Here is a 21,404-nt window from a genome sequence, read left to right on the forward strand (position 1 = left end):
CACTGCTCAGTGACTATACAGGACACCACTGCTCAGTGACTATATACATGACACCACTGCTCAGTGACTATACATGACACCACTGCTCAGTGACTATATACATGACACCACTGCTCAGTGACTATACAGGTCACCACTGCTCAGTGACTATACATGACGCCACTGCTCAGTGACTATATACATGACACCACTGCTCAGTGACTATACATGACACCACTGCTCAGTGACTATATACATGACACCACTGCTCAGTGACTATACATGACACCACTGCTCAGTGACTATACATGACACCACTGCTCAGTGACTACACATGACACCACTCCTCAGTGACTATACATGACACCACTGCTCAGGGACTATATACATGACACCACTGCTCAGTGACTATACATGACACCACTGCTCAGTGACTATACATGACACCACTGCTCAATGACTACACATGACACCACTGCTCAGTGACTACACATGACACCACTGCTCAGTGACTATACATGACACCACTGCTCAGTGACTATACATGACACCACTGCTCAGTGACTATACATGACACCACTGCTCACTGACTATACATGACACCACTGCTCACTTACTATACATGACACCACTGCTCAGTGACTATATACATGACACCACTGCTCAGTGACTATACATGACGCCACTGCTCAGTGACTATATACATGACACCACTGCTCAGTGACTATACATGTCACCACTGCTCAGTGACTATACATGACGCCACTGCTCAGTGACTATATACATGACACCACTGCTCAGTGACTATACATGTCACCACTGCTCAGTGACTATACATGACGCCACTGCTCAGTGACTATATACATGACACCACTGCTCAGTGACTATACATGTCACCACTGCTCAGTGACTATACATGACACCACTGCTCAGTGACTATACGTGACACCACTGCTCAGTGACTATACATGACACCACTGCTCAGTGACTATACATGTCACCACTGCTCAGTGACTATACATGACACCACTGCTCAGTGACTATACATGTCACCACTGCTCAGTGACTATACATGACACCACTGCTCAGTGATTATATACATGACACCACTGCTCAGTGACTATACATGACACCACTGCTCACTGACTATACATGACACCACTGCTCAGTGACTATATACATGACACCACTGCTCAGTGACTATACATGACACCACTGCTCAGTGACTATACATGACACCACTGCTCAGTGACTATACATGACACCACTGCTCACTGACTATATACATGACACCACTGCTCACTGACTATACATGACACCACTGCTCACTGACTATACATGACGCCACTGCTCAGTGACTATATACATGACACCACTGCTCAGTGACTATACATGACACCACTGCTCAGTGACTATACATGACACCACTGCTCAGGGACTATGTATGACACCACTGCTCAGGGACTATACATGACACCACTGCTCAGTGACTATATACATGACACCACTGCTCAGTGACTATACATGACACCACTGCTCACTGACTATATACATGACACCACTGCTCACTGACTATACATGACACCACTGCTCACTGACTATACATGACGCCACTGCTCAGTGACTATATACATGACACCACTGCTCAGTGACTATACATGACACCACTGCTCAGTGACTATACATGACACCACTGCTCAGGGACTATGTATGACACCACTGCTCAGGGACTATACATGACACCACTGCTCAGGGACTATACATGACACCACTGCTCAGTGACTATATACATGACACCACTGCTCAGTGACTATGTATGACACCACTGCTCAGTGACTATACATGACACCACTGCTCAGTGACTATACATGACACCACTGCTCAGTGACTATACATGACACCACTGCTCAGTGACTATACATGACACCACTGCTCAGTGACTATACATGACACCACTGCACAGTGACTATACATGTCACCACTGCTCAGTGACTATATATGACACCACTTCTCAATGACTATACATGACACCACTGCTCAGTGACTATACATGTCACCACTGCTCAGTGACTATATACATGACACCACTGCTCAGTGACTATACAGGACACCACTGCTCAGTGACTATATACATGACACCACTGCTCAGTGACTATACATGACACCACTGCTCAGTGACTATACATGACACCACTGCTCAGTGACTACACATGACACCACTGCTCAGTGACTATACATGACACCACTGCTCAGGGACTATATACATGACACGACTGCTCAGTGACTATACATGACACCACTGCTCAGTAACTATGTATGACACCACTGCTCAGGGACTATACATGACACCACTGCTCAGTGACTATATACATGACACCACTGCTCAGTGACTATTCATGACACCACTGCTCAGTGACTATACATGACACCACTGCTCAGTGACTATACATGACACCACTGCTCAGTGACTATACATGACACCACTGCTCAGTGACTATACATGACACCACTGCTCAGTGACTATACATGACACCACTGCTCAGTGACTATACATGACACCACTGCTCAGTGACTATACATGACACCACTGCTCAGTGACTATACATGACACCACTGCTCAGGGACTATACATGACACCACTGCTCAGTGATTATACATGACACCACTGCTCAGTGACTATACATGACATCACTGCTCACTGACTATACATGACACCACTGCTCACTGACTATACATGACGCCACTGCTCAGTGACTATACATGACACCACTGCTCAGTGACTATATACATGACACCACTGCTCAGTGACTATACATGACACCACTGCTCAGGGACTATACATGACACCACTGCTCAGTGACTATACATGACACCACTGCTCAGTGACTATGTATGACACCACTGCTCAGTGACTATACATGACACCACTGCTCAGTGACTATACATGACACCACTGCTCAGTGACTATACATGACACCACTGCTCAGTGACTATACATGACACCACTGCTCAGGGACTATATACATGACACCACTGCTCAGTGACTATTCATGACACCACTGCTCAGTGACTATACATGACACCACTGCTCAGGGACTATACATGACACCACTGCTCAGTGATTATACATGACACCACTGCTCAGTGACTATATACATGACACCACTGCTCAGTGACTATTCATGACACCACTGCTCAGGGACTATACATGACACCACTGCTCAGTGATTATACATGACACCACTGCTCAGTGACTATACACATGACACCACTGCTCAGTGACTATACATGACACCACTGCTCAGGGACTATACATGACACCACTGCTCAGGGACTATACATGACACCACTGCTCAGTGATTATACATGACACCACTGCTCAGTGACTACACATGACGCCACTGCTCAGTGACTATACATGACACCACTGCTCAGTGACTATATACATGACACCACTGCTCAGTGACTATATACATGACACCACTGCTCAGTGACTATATACATGACACCACTGCTCAGTGACTATATACATGACACCACTGCTCAGTGACTATACATGACACCACTGCTCAGTGACTATTCATGTCACCACTGCTCAGTGACTATATACATGACAACACTGCTCAGTGACTATATACATGACACCACTGCTCAGTGACTATACATGACACCGCTGCTCAGTGACTATATACATGACACCACTGCTCAGTGGCTATACATGACACGACTGCTCAGTGACTATATACATGACACCACTGCTCAGTGACTATACATGACACCACTGCTCAGTGACTATACATGACACCACTGCTCAATGACTATACATGACACCACTGCTCAATGACTATACATGACACCACTGCTCAGTGACTATACATGACACCACTGCTCAGTGACTATACATGACACCACTGCTCAGTGACTATATACATGACACCACTGCTCAGTGACTATATACATGACACCACTGCTCAATGACTATACATGACACCACTGCTCAGTGACTATATACATGACACCACTGCTCAATGACTATACATGACACCACTGCTCAGTGACTATACATGACACCACTGCTCAGTGACTATACATGACACCACTGCTCAGTGACTATATACATGACACCACTGCTCAGTGACTATACATGACACCACTGCTCAGTGACTATTCATGTCACCACTGCTCAGTGACTATACATGACAACACTGCTCAGTGACTATACATGACACCACTGCTCAGTGACTATACATGACACCACTGCTCAGGGACTATACATGACACCACTGCTCAGTGACTATATACATGACACCACTGCTCAGTGACTATATACATGACACCACTGCTCAGTGACTATATACATGACACCACTGCTCAGTGACTATACATGACACCGCTGCTCAGTGACTATATACATGACACCACTGCTCAGTGACTATATACATGGCACCACTGCTCAGTGACTATATACATGACACCACTGCTCAGTGACTATACATGACACCACTGCTCAGTGACTATATACATGACACTACTGCTCAGTGACTATACATGACACCACTGCTCAGTGACTATATACATGACACCGCTGCTCAGTGACTATATGTTACACCACTGCTCAGTGACTATACATGACACCACTGCTCAGTGACTATATGTTACACCACTGCTCAGTGACTATATACATGACACCACTGCTCAGTGACTATACATGACACCACTGCTCAGTGACTATATACATGACACCACTGCTCAGTGACTATATGTTACACCACTGCTCAGTGACTATACATGACACCACTGCTCAGTGACTATATACATGACACCACTGCTCAGTGACTATATACATGACACCACTGCTCAGTGACTATATACATGACACCACTGCTCAGTGACTATATACATGACACCACTGCTCAGTGACTATATACATGACACCGCTGCTCAGTGACTATATGTTACACCACTGCTCAGTGACTATATACATGACACCACTGCTCAGTGACTATATACATGACACCACTGCTCAGTGACTATATACATGACACCACTGCTCAGTGACTATACATGACACCACTGCTCAATGACTATACATGACACCACTGCTCAATGACTATACATGACACCACTGCTCAGTGACTATACATGACACCACTGCTCAGTGACTATACATGACACCACTGCTCAGTGACTATATACATGACACCACTGCTCAGTGACTATATACATGACACCACTGCTCAATGACTATACATGACACCACTGCTCAGTGACTATATACATGACACCACTGCTCAATGACTATACATGACACCACTGCTCAGTGACTATACATGACACCACTGCTCAGTGACTATACATGACACCACTGCTCAGTGACTATATACATGACACCACTGCTCAGTGACTATACATGACACCACTGCTCAGTGACTATTCATGTCACCACTGCTCAGTGACTATACATGACAACACTGCTCAGTGACTATACATGACACCACTGCTCAGTGACTATACATGACACCACTGCTCAGGGACTATACATGACACCACTGCTCAGTGACTATATACATGACACCACTGCTCAGTGACTATATACATGACACCACTGCTCAGTGACTATATACATGACACCACTGCTCAGTGACTATACATGACACCGCTGCTCAGTGACTATATACATGACACCACTGCTCAGTGACTATATACATGGCACCACTGCTCAGTGACTATATACATGACACCACTGCTCAGTGACTATACATGACACCACTGCTCAGTGACTATATACATGACACTACTGCTCAGTGACTATACATGACACCACTGCTCAGTGACTATATACATGACACCGCTGCTCAGTGACTATATGTTACACCACTGCTCAGTGACTATACATGACACCACTGCTCAGTGACTATATGTTACACCACTGCTCAGTGACTATATACATGACACCACTGCTCAGTGACTATACATGACACCACTGCTCAGTGACTATATACATGACACCACTGCTCAGTGACTATATGTTACACCACTGCTCAGTGACTATACATGACACCACTGCTCAGTGACTATATACATGACACCACTGCTCAGTGACTATATACATGACACCACTGCTCAGTGACTATATACATGACACCACTGCTCAGTGACTATATACATGACACCACTGCTCAGTGACTATATACATGACACCGCTGCTCAGTGACTATATGTTACACCACTGCTCAGTGACTATATGTTACACCACTGCTCAGTGACTATATACATGACACCACTGCTCAGTGACTATATACATGACACCACTGCTCAGTGACTATATACATGACACCACTGCTCAGTGACTATATGTTACACCAGTGTAGACTAGCAGTTTATTTACTATGATCCAAAACTGGAGTTGCTGACTTAAAAAATATCAAGCAGAATTGAATACATTACCAAAATTATGTGTAAAATTAGACTGGTATAAATTGAGTGTTCCTACAGCCTTCTATAGTTTCCATAGAACAAATTGAGAATGTAAATATGTGTAAAACTTCTCATTAACCTTTTTGGTTACGACAAATATTTAGTGAGTTCACACATTTCTGGGCCAAGATGTAAAACGTTATAATTCAGGCAGCCTTAAAAAACTCTATTTTTGCTTTTATTTTTTCATAAATAGTGAATTGCTTTGGTGCCTTTTGTCAAAAAATGTGTTTGCATTGGTGTGGACTTTTTTTTTAACGTTATGCATCTTTTTGATATATTTCACCAGATATATACTTGTCGCATATAATTAATAATTTACGACAGCTTCAGTTTTTGAAAAAGGTTTTCCATTTAGAGCCGCAAAAATCCCACTCATTTGTTTGCCCTAAAAAACACACGCAACAAAATGTGCGACAATTTTTTTTAGCAAAAAAGGGCATAAATTCCTTGATAAATTACACCCTCCCCCACCCAATGTTTTTTTTATTTTTTTATTCTCTCTTAAAAATTGATGGCTCCAGACCTCTGTTAGGGATTTCTCATGTGCTCTCACCACTTTTTACATTTTTATTTCTAAATAATTTCAAAATCTTTGTAATATTTTCTCTCCACTTCCAAAATATGGACTCATTTTTTTAGGTTGATCTTTCACATAAAATCCAAAGGAAATAAATTAGAATAACTGGAAATATGCACAATGTTTTTTTTTTTTTTTAACCCCTTAAGGACGCAGCCCTTTTTCACAATTCTGACCACCGTCACTTTAAGCATTAATAACTCGAAAACGCTTTTACCGAATATTCTGATTCTGAGATTGTTTTTTCGTGACATATTCTACTTTATTTTGGTGGTAAATTTTCGCCGTTACTTGCATCCTTTTTTGGTGAAAAATCCCCAAATTTCAAGAAAATGTTGAAAATGTAGCATTTTTCTAACTTTGAAGCTCTCTGCTTGTAAGGAAAATGGATATTCCCAATAAATACACAAATACAAAATGTCCACTTTATGTTGGCATCATAAAATGGACATATTTTTGCTTTTTGAAAAAATTAGAGGGCTTCAAAGTAGAGCAGCAATTTTCAAAAATGTCATGAAAATTGCTAAATCTGAAGGAACAGATGTTACAGAACTACAACTACCAGCATGCCTGGGCAGTCGAGGCATGCTGAGAGTTGTAGTTTGGCAACATCTGGAGGTCTACCGTTTGGGCACCACTGTAACAGGGCATGCTGGGAGTTGTAGTTTGGCCTTCCTAGTGGTTGTCACAGTTAAGATCACTTTACTTTCACTTTCATTTACACCCCCCCCCTCCCCCCACCACCGTCGTTTCCCTACCTGAGCCAGGATCTCTGCAGTCTCCAGCGACGATCGGGGGTCCCCAGGCATCTTCTCCTCCAAGTACCGGCTTCCATCTTCTCCCCATGTTCCCCTCGACATCCAGGGGTGAGCAGAACGGGGGTTGCCATGGCAACCCACTGTCCTGCGCTGCCATTGGTCAGAATCAGTTCTGACCAATGGCAGGGGATAGGAGGAGATCGCAGCACTGCGACCTCACTCCTAGCCCTCAGGATGATCGGTGCTGTCACTGACAGCTCCGATCATTGCTATTTTCCAGGTGATCGGGTCACCAGAGACCCGATCAGCCTGGAATAGCAGAAAATCGCATGTCTGAATTGACATGCAATTTTCTGCAATTTCCGACATGGGGAGATGGGGGGTCTCAGGACCACCCTGGGCGATTTGCCGGGATGCCTGCTGAATGATTTCAACAGGCATCCCGGTCCGGTCCCCAACCGGCTAGTGGCGGGGACAGGTGTTCCCACAGGCGTATGCATACGCCCCACGTCCTTAAGGACTCGGGATGCAGGGCGTCCTGAAGAGGTTAAACAAAGATATACAAAAAAAAAACAACAAAAAAATGCAAAAATAAATAAAAATCTAAAATGCTATAATACTAAAACATACAAAACAAACAAACAAACAAACAAATAGACTCATTTCTGTTGTAAATACAAATGTCAGAATAGAAACAGGTGCAACTTTTGTTTTGTGTTTTATTTATTTTTTTTTTTAAACTACTTTTTTTAAAATATTGTCCCTGATTTACTTAGAGTGTTGTGTAGGTTTCTTTGTGGGTTTTAATTCCCTACATATTTTTTACTGTATTTACTAAGGTTTCCCTACATTTTGCTTTTTTTTTTTTCACTTATGTTCTGATCTGTCGGGTATTCATCGGCTCAAATCCACCACATTTTCTGTGGAAACCTTAGTAAATATGTTCTTTTTTTGTGAGAATGTCGGGGACACACCCCTTTTCGGGGACCATGTCCCAACGGCCACGCCCCTTAGTAAAATGGAGAGTTGGTCGGGTTTTTATCGATTCTGTCGCAATTTCTGGCGCACAACATGACAAAACATGTCGGCTTTGCAATAGTAAATGGGGGCCAGTGTGCATTAGTATACTTTTTTTGTTCTTTTTTAGGTGGGGGGGGGGGGGGGGGGGGTTCTTTGTGGCTCAAAGATTTCTATTGACCACATACATTCACAGCCCCTCCCCCTTTCCCTGACCTTTTAACCCTTTAGCTCAGGCTCAGCTAAGAGGAAGCAGAAATTCTATCTAGATAATTTCCCCCTTTATCTGCTGAGGTAAACGAGGAACCGTAATCACCCTAATAGAAGCTCCAAATCACTAAGCATGGGGGGGGGGGGGGGGGGTTATTGCTTGTGTTCTGATAAAACTTATTCTGAAAAAACGTTTTTTCTGAAAAAATTATTTTCTAAATATTAATTTTGTATAAAAAATAACGGAAGATTATATGGTCTTAATATATTTAAAAAAAAAGATCATAAAAATGTCCTTCGAACCGGAATCGAACCAGTGACCTAAGGATTTCTGTCTCTCCTCTACAGTCCTCCGCTCTACCATCTGAGCTATCGAAGGCTTGGGCATTAACCTGTTGTTAACTCACTGGTAAACTCCAAATTTCCACGTATCACTGTGAGCAGGTAAGATCATCGAAATCCCAAAGAATAACAAGAATTAAATATTTATATTGTACGACATTTTATACCAAGTCTGAAATAACAATAAAAAATATTATATCATATTATTGTTAAATATAAATAACAATAATAAAAAATAAAAACTAAGCTTCCCATACCGGGAGTCGAACCCGGGCCGCCTGGGTGAAAACCAGGAATCCTAACCGCTAGACCATATGGGAGGACAATGTCTCATTCAAATAACTACTCTGTACAGTCAATAGCAGTAGTGTCCAAACTGGGGACCTCCAGGGGGCGCAAAACTGCAACTCCCAGCATGCCCGGACAGCCGTTGGCTGTCCGGGCATGCTGGGAGTTGTAGTTTTGCACAATCTGGAGGTCCAAAGTTTGGTGACTACTGGTCTATAGTGTATATATATATAGCAATACCATACAGAGCTGAATTATAGATGCCCATAGTGTATGATACTACGAGGAAGTACACCATTTGTTTGTTTTTTTATCTTCTAATTTTTTATTTTATTTATCAAAAAGTTATGGTAAAAAAAGCTTTCAGAAAATGAAAGCATATGTGCAGTCTCTGTGGCGCAATCGGTTAGCGCGTTCGGCTGTTAGCCGAAAGGTTGGTGGTTCAAGCCCACCCAGGGACGAAATTTTTGTTTGAGGCCAAGGTGGGCTAGTGGTTTTAGCCCACTCAGGGAATTTTTTTGGGGGGGGGGTTAGCACATCACAGATTGGTCTCTTAAAGGGTTACTCCAGTGTTAAAAACTTGCTTAAGGGATAATAATTGATTTCAGGAGGGGCCCCAGATAACGGATCTCCAGAATGGGGGCCTGAGTCTACCTGCTGAATGCTCTGCCCCCGCCTTTTAGGATGTACTCAGCAGTGAAGGCTGGACTCTGAAGGTCCCTTTCTGAAGGCACCATGCTGGTCTTTACAGCACAGAATGGAAGGCAGCTCAGGTGTGCTTCAATGGGTGGGGTGGTTGATGTGTGGGAGGGAGGAAAGTGACCTCACACTTACAAACAAGGGATCCTGGGACTTGTAGTTGGAGGGAGAAACTAGCTAGTTCATAAAAGGATAGCCACAGTGTTATGGCAATCTCACAACATAGCCATTTTGCTCCAAGACAAGCACAGATCCTTCTTAAGCATGTCCATTACTGTCTGGCAGTTAAGTACAAAAGTCACGTTATGGTGGAGAACCCCTTCAACAAGAGCTAGAATCAGGGTAAAAAAGAGAAAAAAAAGGAGGACATCGCCTTGTGTAATCGCGTGAAGCAGAGTATGGACCCACCCAGGTGAGATCCCCAGGGACAAGTGGACTCCCACCTGATGTAACATATCACCCCTAAAGATGGCATAGGAGTAGTCTGCTGACCACGAGGAGCCCCGACTGGTATCCAATCCTGGAACCCATTAGAATATGTACAAAGTGAAGCACTGTCCCATTGACCCCTAAGGTAATTCATCAGTCAAGTTTATTGACACAAAGAACACGACAATGACGCGTTTCGAGAGTATTTGACTGTAATCTGATGAAGAGAGATATTACTCCTGAAACGCGTCAATGTCTTCGTCTGTGCGTCAATTAAATGGGACAATGGGACCGTGCCTAATTCTGCTACCTCTCAATGAGATCCGATTAGGTCACATTACCATCTTGTCCCTCTTGTAGGTGTCTGATCATGGAGGGGGGGGGGGGGTCTGACTTCTGGGACCCCCTGCAATTTTGATAATGGCACCCACATCTCCCTGGGTATAGAGCGGGGTGGATGAGAGCGCCAGAGCAGCCAAGTGCCATACTCTTGTATCCCTGGAGCACTCATAGGCCCTTCTCCATACACAGGAGATTCAGGAGGCGCCATTATGGAGTTCGCAGGGGGGGGGGGCTGTGGATAGGGGAGATGTTTTAAAATGCTGGAGTGCCCCTTTAAAAAGGAGCAGTGCATCAAAGTCCTAGACCCCACCGAGTAGACCTAGGACACATTTAGGCCACATTTCCACACAACTTATTTCTGACGTTTTATTTTTTTGAACCTTGAAAAAAGTCACAAAAGGTGACCAAACAACCATCACCACTTTCTTCCGGCATTTTGGTGCTTTAGCTTTCGCCACTTCGTCAGCCGTTTTCATTTTAGTGGAAAATACTTTTTTGGAGCGTTTGGTACTTTTTCCCTTCTTTCGGTATGATGTTTTTCACACAGATAAAAGTGATCAAGAGTAGAAAAAAAGAAAAAAAAGAAAATGTTAATCCCTTAAAGGGGTACTCTACCCCTAGACATCTTATCCTTGATCACAGGGGGTCCCCAGCGGCGGATCACCATGCATCCGGTGCACGGAGCAAACTTCATTCCATGCCGGATGACTGGCGATGCAGGGCCAGAAGCTTGTGATGTCATGGCCACGCCCCCTCATGATGTCACAGCCACAACCCCACAATGCAAGTCTATGAGAGGGGGCGTGACTTGCATTGAGGAGTTGTGGCCGTGACATCATGAGGGGGCGTGGCCATGACATCACGAGCCTCCGACGCAGTACCCGACTCTCTAAACGAACACCGGTTGCAGCAGGGAGATCGCGGGGGCCCCAGCAGTGGGACTCCCGCGATCAGACATCTTATCCCCTATCCTTTGAATAGTGGATTAGATGTCTAGAGGCGGAGTAACCCTTTAAGGATGCAACTAATTTTCTGGGTATTTTTTCCCTTGTCTTTTAGGAAAACTCCAGCCAAAATTATCTAATCACAGGTGTCCGACCTACTTATCCCCTATCCACAGGAATTTTGACTGGAGTTCTCCTTTAAAAGCCATAACGCTCTTATTTTCATCCACAGACCGATATCATGGTTCGTATTTTGCAATAAAACTTTTCACTGTACCACAAAATGTATGGCGCAACATTAAAAAAAAATTATGTTTTGTGATTATAAAGAAAACCGCCATTTTGCTACTTTTAGGGGGCTTGATTTTTAGGCAGTGCACTTTACGTGATCAACACAATGATTAATTTATATAGATTTTTTGAACTATTGGACAACTTTAACAAAAAGAAGTAAAACTTTTTGAACAAAATTTGTATGTCGTGGCAGAAGAGGAGGATTTTAAACATACTAATTTTGTTCAAAAAGTTTAACTTCTTTTTGTTAAAGTAGTCCAATAATTAAAAAGAAGCATTCTGGAGGATGCAGGCATCGATCCCGCTACCTCTCGCATGCTAAGCGAGCGCTCTACCATTTGAGCTAATCCCCCATGTCTGAGCCATTCATTTGGTAGCTTGAAGTCGTAGAAGTAAAAAATACTGTTCCACCCTCTGTCTTTAATGTTTTGCCCTTTATCTTTCGAGGTAAAAGAGGAACCGTAATTATCTTAATAGAAGCTCCCCATTAGGAAGCATAGACAGAGGGAAGAAGTTATGATTTACTTATATATGAGTCCGAGATGTGATGTGACTGTAGACATTTTAAAAAGAATCCGCTAATGTTTTATGCTGCCCCGACCTTGCCCCTCCTCCCCAAGTGCAGGGCAGGTGGGAGGGTCCCGGGACACTATGATACACTATGTTTTAAAAAGCCCCTGGGTAGGAGTCATGCCGGCTTCTCTTCACCCTGCTGTCCTATTTGTGTTAGGGAGCATGACTCCGGGTAGGTGGGGCGGAGGAACCCATTAGAATATGTACAAAGGTAATAAAATGAGTTTCATACCATGTTTTTTGTTACATATATGTAAACTTCTCAAAAAGGGATGATATTCTGCAGCGTCCGGACAGCGGGCCGTAACTAGAGACACATCTTCCCCATTTTCTGTCTCCATTGTTTCCATTTAGAAAATGGGCCAAACATGTCGCTAGTTGACTGCCCCCATTAAAACTATTGTATGTATGTATGCACGCCGCGTGCACTCCGCATATATACATCTAGGCCACATGTTCCTTGGTAAAATCCTGTCTACAAGTCCCTGTTCCTGTCCATACCGGAACTTATGGTAAATAAAAAAATCTTTCTGTCTGACTGGGCTTTGGAAAAGAGGAACTTGTAAGAGAGTTAGAAAACCTGAGAGATATCTGCTGTGCGGAGTGAATTGTGTGAGTACTTAAAGGGGTATTCTGGGTAAAAACATTTTATCCCCTATCCTTTGGATGTCTGATCGGGGGGCCCGCTGCTGAGACCCCCCGCGATCTCCCTGCAGCCCCTGCATTCTATGCAGGTGCTGAATTTCCAGTTTCGGAAACCTCCGGGACTGGGGACGTGACATCACGCCAAGCTTCCTCCAATCATGTTTATGGGAGGGGGCGTGATGGCACATCGCGGATCGGGTTGACAGGTTGCTGGGTGGGGCTGGAGAGGACCCAGCAGTCATGGTACATATTGGCACCAATGACAAAGTAAGAGGTAGGTGGAGTGTCCTTAAAAATGATTTCAGGGACATAGGCCGCAAGCTTAAGGCAAGGTCCTCCAAGGTAATATTTTCTGAAATATTCCCTGTACCACGAGCCGCACCAGAGAGGCAGCGGGAGATCAGGGACCTGTACCACGAGCCGCACCAGAGAGGCAGCGGGAGATCAGGGACCTGTACCACGAGCCGCACCAGAGAGGCAGCGGGAGATCAGGGACCTGTACCACGAGCCGCACCAGAGAGGCAGCGGGAGATCAGGGACCTGTACCACGAGCCGCACCAGAGAGGCAGCGGGAGATCAGGGAGGTAAACAAGTGGCTCAGAAGATGCTGTAGGAAGGAGGGGTTTGGGTTCATGGAGAACTGGTCCGACTTTGCTGTCGGATACCGGCTCTACCGTAGGGACGGGCTGCACCTCAATGGGGAGAGAAGATGGCTAGAAGGGTGGAGGAGTGTTTAAACTAGGGACTGGGGGAGGAGGGAACCTACAACATAGAGGGGGAAGATAGTGTAGATAGAGAGGGGGGACTTATTAATGTACTTGGGGGTGGAGCGGAGGGAGGGGTTAGAATAGATAATAAGGATAGGAGCGGAGGGAGGGGTTAGAATAGATAATAGGGATAGGAGCGGAGGGAGGGGTTAGAATAGATAATAGGGATAGGAGCGGAGGGAGGGGTTAGAATAGTTAATAGGGATAGGAGCGGGGAAGGGGTTAGAATAGTTAATAGCGATAGGAGCGGGGGTGGGGTTAGGGTAATTAATAGGGATAGGAGCGGGGGAGGGGTTAGAATAGTTAAGGGGGATAGGAGCGGGGGTGGGGTTAGGGTAATTAATAGGGATACGCTTGAATTGCATGATGACTAATACCAGACGTCTGACCAATAAAACTGATGACCTGGAGCGGTTGATGTCTGAGGAGGATTATGACATCTCGGGTATAACAGAGACTTGGTTGAACGATACCTGTGACTGGGCGGTAACATACAGGGTTAAAGTCTATTCAGGAAGGATCGGACTAAACTGAAAGGGGGAGGAGTTTGTCTTTATGTAAAGTCCAGTCTGAAGGCCGCACTGCGGGAGGATATATAGGAGGAGACGATAATGTGGAGTCATTATGGAGATAATAATAATAAAATCCTGATCGGGTTATAACCTATAAACCTCCAAACATAATGGAAGAGACAGAAGATCAATTACTGAGGAAATAATCATCAGAACGAGGGGATAATAATGGAGACTTTATCCTGATATAAACTGGAGACTGAGACCTGTGAATCTCATAAAGGAAACATCTGACTATAAAGACAATTATCAGTCCCAAATGGTGCAGGGCCCGACCAGAGGGGGCGCCCTACTAGACGTAATATTAACCAACAGACCTGACCAGAGGGGGCGCCCTACTAGAAGTAATATTAACCAACAGACCTGACCAGAGGGGGCGCCCTACTAGAAGTAATATTAACCAACAGACCTGACCAGAGGGGGCGCCCTACTAGACGTAATATTAACCAACAGACCTGACCAGAGGGGGCGCCCTACTAGAAGTAATATTAACCAACAGACCTGACCAGAGGGGGCGCCCTACTAGAAGTAATATTAACCAACAGATCTGACCAGAGGGGGCACCCTACTAGACTTAATATTAACCAACAGACCTGACCAGAGGGGGCACCCTACTAGACTTAATATTAACCAACAGACCCGACCAAAGGGGGCGCCCTGCTAGACTTAATATTAACCAACAGACCTGACCAGAGGGGGCGCCCTACTAGACTTAATATTAACCAACAGACCTGACCAGAGGGGGCGCCCTACTAGACGTAATATTAACCAACAGACCTGACCAGAGGGGGCGCCCTACTAGACTTAATATTAACCAACAGACCTGACCAGAGGGGGCGCCCTACTAGACTTAATATTATCCAACAGACCTGACCAGAGGGGGCGCCCTACTAGACTTAATATTATCCAACAGACCTGACCAGAGGGGGCGCCCTACTAGACTTAATATTAACAGGCCTGACCAGAGGGGGCGCCCTACTAGACTTAATATTAACTAACAGACCTGACCAGAGGGGGCGCCCTACTAGACTTAATATTAACAGGCCTGACCAGAGGGGGCGCCCTACTAGACTTAATATTAACTAACAGACCTGACCAGAGGGGGCGCCCTACTAGACTTAATATTAACAGACCTGACCAGAGGGGGCGCCCTACTAGACTTAATATTAACAGACCTGATAAAGTAACTAATGTGCAAGTAGGACACCTAGGAAATAGTGATCATAATGTAATACATTATAACTTGTTCTTCAATTAAGGAATCTCTCGAGGGGCCACAAAAACAATGAACTTTAGGAAAGCAAAGTTCGATCAACTCAGAGAAGCCCTTAACAATATAAAATGGGATAATGTCCTCAAAAACAAGAATACTGACACTAAATGGGAGACTTTTAAGAATATCTTAAATTTTCACTGTAAGATGTATAAACCTTATGGGAATAAAAGGGTCATAAATAAAAGAAAACCAATATTGATAAATAAAAATGTTAAGGGGGCAATAAATGACAAAAATAAAGCATTTAAACTACTAAAACAGGACGGCAGTGAAGAAACATTAAAAAGCTATAGAGAAAAATTTTAAATGTGTAAAAAAACAGATAAAAGCCGCAAAAATAGAGACAGAAAGACTGATTACCCAAGAGAGTAAAACTAACCCCAAAATGTTCTTTAACTATAAATAGCAAAAAAATTAAAAATGAAAGTGTTGGCCCTTTAAAAAACGATAAAGAAAAAATTATAAACGGGGATCAGGAAAAAGCAAATATATTAAACAAATTCTTCTCCACTGTATTCACTGAGGAAAATGAAATGCCAGGTGAAATACAGAGAGATAAGATAAACTCCCCTGTACAGGTCACCTGTCTAACCCAGGAAGAAGTACAGGTCACTTGTCTAACCCAGGAAGAAGTACAGGTCACCTGTCTAACCCAGGAAGAAGTACAGGTCACTTGTCTAACCCAGGAAGAAGTACAGGACGCCTGTCTAACCCGGGAAGAAGTAAAGGTCGCCTGTCTAACCCAGGAAGAAGTACAGGACGCCTGTCCATCCCAGCCCTGCCTCACCAGGTCCGGATGGCATTCATCCCCGTGTTCTAAAGGAATGAAGTAATGTAATAGAAAGACCCCTTTTTTTTATATTCAGTGACTCAATAGCAACAGGGACTGTTCCCCAGGACTGGCCCATTGGAAAATGTGGTGCCAATATTTAAAAAGGGGACAAAAGGTGACCCCGGGAATTATAGGCCTGTTAGTTTTACCTCCGTTGTATGTAAATTGTTTGAGGGTTTTCTAAGTGATGCTATTTTGGAATATCTTGATAAAAATAAATATATGACCCCATATCAGCATGGGTTTATGAGGGATCGGTCCTGTCACCTGATCAGCTTTTATGAGGAGGTGAGCTCCAGACTGGACCAGGGGGAAATTGCTGGATGTCGTATATCTGGATTTTTCAAAAGCATTTGATATGGTGCCACATAAAAGGTTGGTGCATAGAATGAGAAGGATGGGGCTGGGAGAGAATGTGTGCAAGTGGGTAAGTAACTGGCTCAGTGATAGGAAACAGAGGGTGGTTATTAATGGTACTTATTCTGATTGGGTGACTGTTACTAGTGGGGACCACAGGAGTCAGTCTTGGGTCCTGTTTTATTTAATATATTTATTAATGACCTTGTAGAGGGGTTGAATAGTAAAGTAGCAATCTTTGCAGATGATAATAAACTCTGTAAAGCTGTAAACACTATAGAGGACAGTGCCCTGTGTATAGTACATAACACAATAGAGGACAGTGCACTGTGTATAGTAGATAACACAATAGAAGACAGTGCACGGTGTATAGTAGATAACACAATAGAGGACAGTGCACTGTATATAGTAGATAACACTATAGAGGACAGTGCACTGTGTATAGTGGATAACACAATAGAGGACAGTGCACTGCTACAAATGGATCTGGATAGGTTGGAGGTTTGGGCTGGGAAGTGGCAGATGAGGTTCAACATTGATAAATGTAAGGTAATGCACATGGGGAGGAAAAATCCAGGCTGGGATTATGAATTAAATGAGAGAACACTTTGGACGACTGAAGTGGAAAAGGACTAAGGAGTCTTAGTTAACAGTAAATTTAGGTGTAGTGACCAGTGTTCGGCAGTTGCTGCCAAGGCAAATAAAATCATGGGGTGCATCAATAGGGGCATAGATGCCCACGACAAGGAAATAATTCTACCGCTGTACAAATCACTAGTCAGACCACACATAGAATACTGTGTACAGTACTGGTTAGACCACACATATAATACTGTGTACAGTACTGGTCAGACCACACATAGAATACTGTGTACAGTACTGGTCAGACCACACATAGAATACTGTGTACAGTACTGGTCAGACCACACATAGAATACTGTGTACAGTACTGCTCAGACCACACATAGAATACTGTGTACAGTACTGGTCAGACCACACATAGAACACTGTGTACAGTACTGGTCAGACCACACATAGAATACTGTGTACAGTACTGGTCAGACCACACATAGAATACTGTGTACAGTACTGGTCAGACCACACATGGAATACTGTGTACAGTACTGGTCAGACCACACATGGAATACTGTGTACAGTACTGGTCAAACCACATATAGAATACTGTGTACAGTACTGGTCAGACCACACATGGAATACTGTGTACAGGACTGGTCAAACCACATATAGAATACTGTGTACAGTACTGGTCAGAAGGCTTAGGGGCCACCTAATAACTATGTATAAATATATCAGGGGACAAAACAGAGATCTCTCCATGATCTATTCATACCCAGGACTGTATATATAACAAGGAGGTGACCTAATAATATATATAATATATCAGGACAGTACAGAGATCTCTCCATGATCTATTCATACCCAGGACTGTATATATAACAAGGAGGTGACCTAATAATATATATAATATATCAGGACAGTACAGAGATCTCTCCATGATCTATTTATACCCAGGACTGAATCTATAACAAGGGGGCATCCTCTACATCTAGAGGAAAGAAGGTTTCTACACCAGCACAGACGGGGGTTCTTTACTGTAAGAGCAGTGAGACTGTGGAATTCTCTCCCAGAGGAGGTGTCATGGTGAACTCTGTAAAAGAATATAAAAGGGGTCTGGATGTATTTTTGGAGAGTAAGAACATTACAGGTTATGTATATTAGATTTATAGGGACAGAACGTTGATCCAGGGATTTATTCTGATGCCATAATTGGAGTCGGGAAGGAATTTTTACCTCTAGTATGAGTTTTTTTTGTCTTCCTCTGGATCAACTCAGTAGGGACTCATTAGGGTTATAGGTTGAACTTGATGGACTCTGCTCTTTTTTCAACCTTATGAACTATGTTACTATGTAATGTAATTTGTTTAAAAAAATGAAGTTTTCTATGTTTTATTTGTGTTTGAAAAAACTGCCACTAGGTGTCTCCCTACTTGTCCAGATCACATTTCCCTCCATCTTTTGCATAGACTTGGGACTCCTGCTGGCCTGGCAGAAGTCCAAAATCAATAAATGCTGAGGGGTGTGTGTGCAGCTTTAGCCAATCACAGCTCCTCTCACACTGAACTGCTCTGGGCTGTGTGCAGCAGAGTGAGGGAGGAAGTTCTCCCCTGTTTGACTTCAGATGATGTTACTCGTGCTGTGGAATGCCCCTTCCCAGTCTGTGAATCTTACTGAGACTGAGAAGGAGACACGGAACAATATCAAGGTAGAAAACTAAAAAATAATACAAAATAAAGGAAGGGGTGGTTTATCATGTTGGGGGCAGTGATCTGGGAGGATTATAACATTTATCAAGTTAATGAGAGATTCTCTTTACACATAAAGGACCAACAAACACTGTCTAAAATGACCTTCGGACCAGTAAAAAAAAGCCAAAAAACACTCCATGATGCAGATTTTGTTTTTTTAAAGCATTTTTTTTATTCTTCCTGCGTAGGATCAATTATGTGATAATTTTTGGACAATTAAAATTTTTAATTTGGAAAATGGGAAAGGGGGAGGGGGTGTTAAAATGTTTATTTTATTAGAATGGTCTTTTTTATTTTTTTTTTTATTTTTTTTAAGTATATGTTTTATTCCACATTTTCAAACTCTACAAAAGTACAAACATGGTATGAATGGTAAACTGAATCACAGTAATAAAGTGTTTGTACGCAAACAGTAATCAAGAACACATCAGTACACCCCGATCTCCATTATAGGGTTAGGTCAGTAAAGACATTTCATGGAACCCAGGTAACCCAGGGCATCAATAAGTCTAATCCTTAGATGGGGGAAGCTTATAAGAAAGACACCCTAGGGCATTATGGCTTGACCATGAAGAAGACAGAGAGTTGGGGGAGTCAATGTCATATCTAAAGAGCACGTTCGTTGGTGTCAGAGGTGTAAGAGAAAATGGGGAAGTAGGTTTGAAATGGGAGTAGGGTGGGCAGAGGGGGAGGAAGGGAAGGGGAGGGGAGGAGCAGTAGGTATGGTGTAGGAAGGTGAGCTGGGGAAGGGCAAAAAAAAAAAAGGGGGGGGGGGGAGGAAAGAGGGGGAAAAGGAAAGAAGAGGAAAGGAGAGAAAAGAAAGAAAGAGAGAGAGAGAGAGAGAGAGAGAGAGAGTATACTGAGATCACATCTGGGCAAGACAGGTAGAAGACACTAGGATTGTAACAGGTATGGATGGGTTACCTGGCACTCGCTCCTCTCCGGTTGACTCATCCATCAGGCCCATCTCGATCCTCTGGGTGTTGTGTCCTAAACTCAGGTGAGGACATATAAGCTAACCAAGGGGCCCATATCATGTGGAATTTAGTGTGTTGCTTTCTGGAGTCAGCAGAGAGTTCCTCCATTCTACATATATGGGAGACTTAAGTGAGCCAGGTCGAAAAGGTGGGTGGGATGGAAGATTTCCAGCGTCTAGGTATCACCGTTCTGGCCGACATTAGCAAAAAATTTGAGAGTTTCAGGGCAGTTTTGGGGTGGTCCATCGGGAGAGAAGGTCCTTTTTTTAACCAAAAAAAAAAAAAAAGTGTTTAAAAATCTGCAAAGTTTTGGAGGATGCGGGCATCGATCCCGCTACCTCTCGCATGCTAAGCGAGCGCTCTACCATCTGAGCTAATCCCCCATGCTGCCCTGACTGGCCTTTGATGGTCCTTTGATGGTCCTTTGATGGTCCTTTGCTGGTTCCTTGACGGCCTCTTGGTGGTTTACACTTGTGTGAAGGTGTCGGGCCATTTTGTAAATTATCACATACAGATGTTTTTGAGTTTTTTTTTGTTGTTGTGTGGATAACACATTATTTGTCATAAAACCCATCCCCCATGTACAGAGAAGAAATTGTAAGAAAAAAATAAAACACAATAATTTGAAAAAGATCAAACTTGTCCAGAGAGCGATGCGAGAAGCAGTTGCGCACTTTTTGTATGCAGAGTTGGTGGAGAGCGCAGTCGCCTTCCAAGCA

General features: G+C 43.6%; 3 non-coding genes across 3 annotated transcripts; all 3 read right to left on the reverse strand.

Moving 5' to 3' along the window:
- Positions 1-9,314: 9,314 nt before the first annotated feature.
- On the reverse strand, positions 9,315-9,400 carry TRNAY-GUA (transfer RNA tyrosine (anticodon GUA)). Its single transcript is given in 2 exon segments — positions 9,315-9,350; positions 9,364-9,400. It is a non-coding gene; the product is annotated as a tRNA-Tyr (tRNA).
- Positions 9,401-9,611: 211 nt separating this feature from the next.
- Positions 9,612-9,683, reverse strand: TRNAE-UUC (transfer RNA glutamic acid (anticodon UUC)). Its single transcript has one exon. It is a non-coding gene; the product is annotated as a tRNA-Glu (tRNA).
- An 11,312-nt stretch (positions 9,684-20,995) lies between these two features.
- TRNAA-AGC (transfer RNA alanine (anticodon AGC)) lies at positions 20,996-21,068 on the reverse strand. Its single transcript has one exon. It is a non-coding gene; the product is annotated as a tRNA-Ala (tRNA).
- Between the last annotated feature and the right edge of the window lie 336 nt (positions 21,069-21,404).

This window comes from Hyla sarda, chromosome 3 (assembly GCF_029499605.1).
Source record: "Hyla sarda isolate aHylSar1 chromosome 3, aHylSar1.hap1, whole genome shotgun sequence".
NCBI classification, from domain to species: Eukaryota; Metazoa; Chordata; class Amphibia; order Anura; family Hylidae; genus Hyla; species Hyla sarda.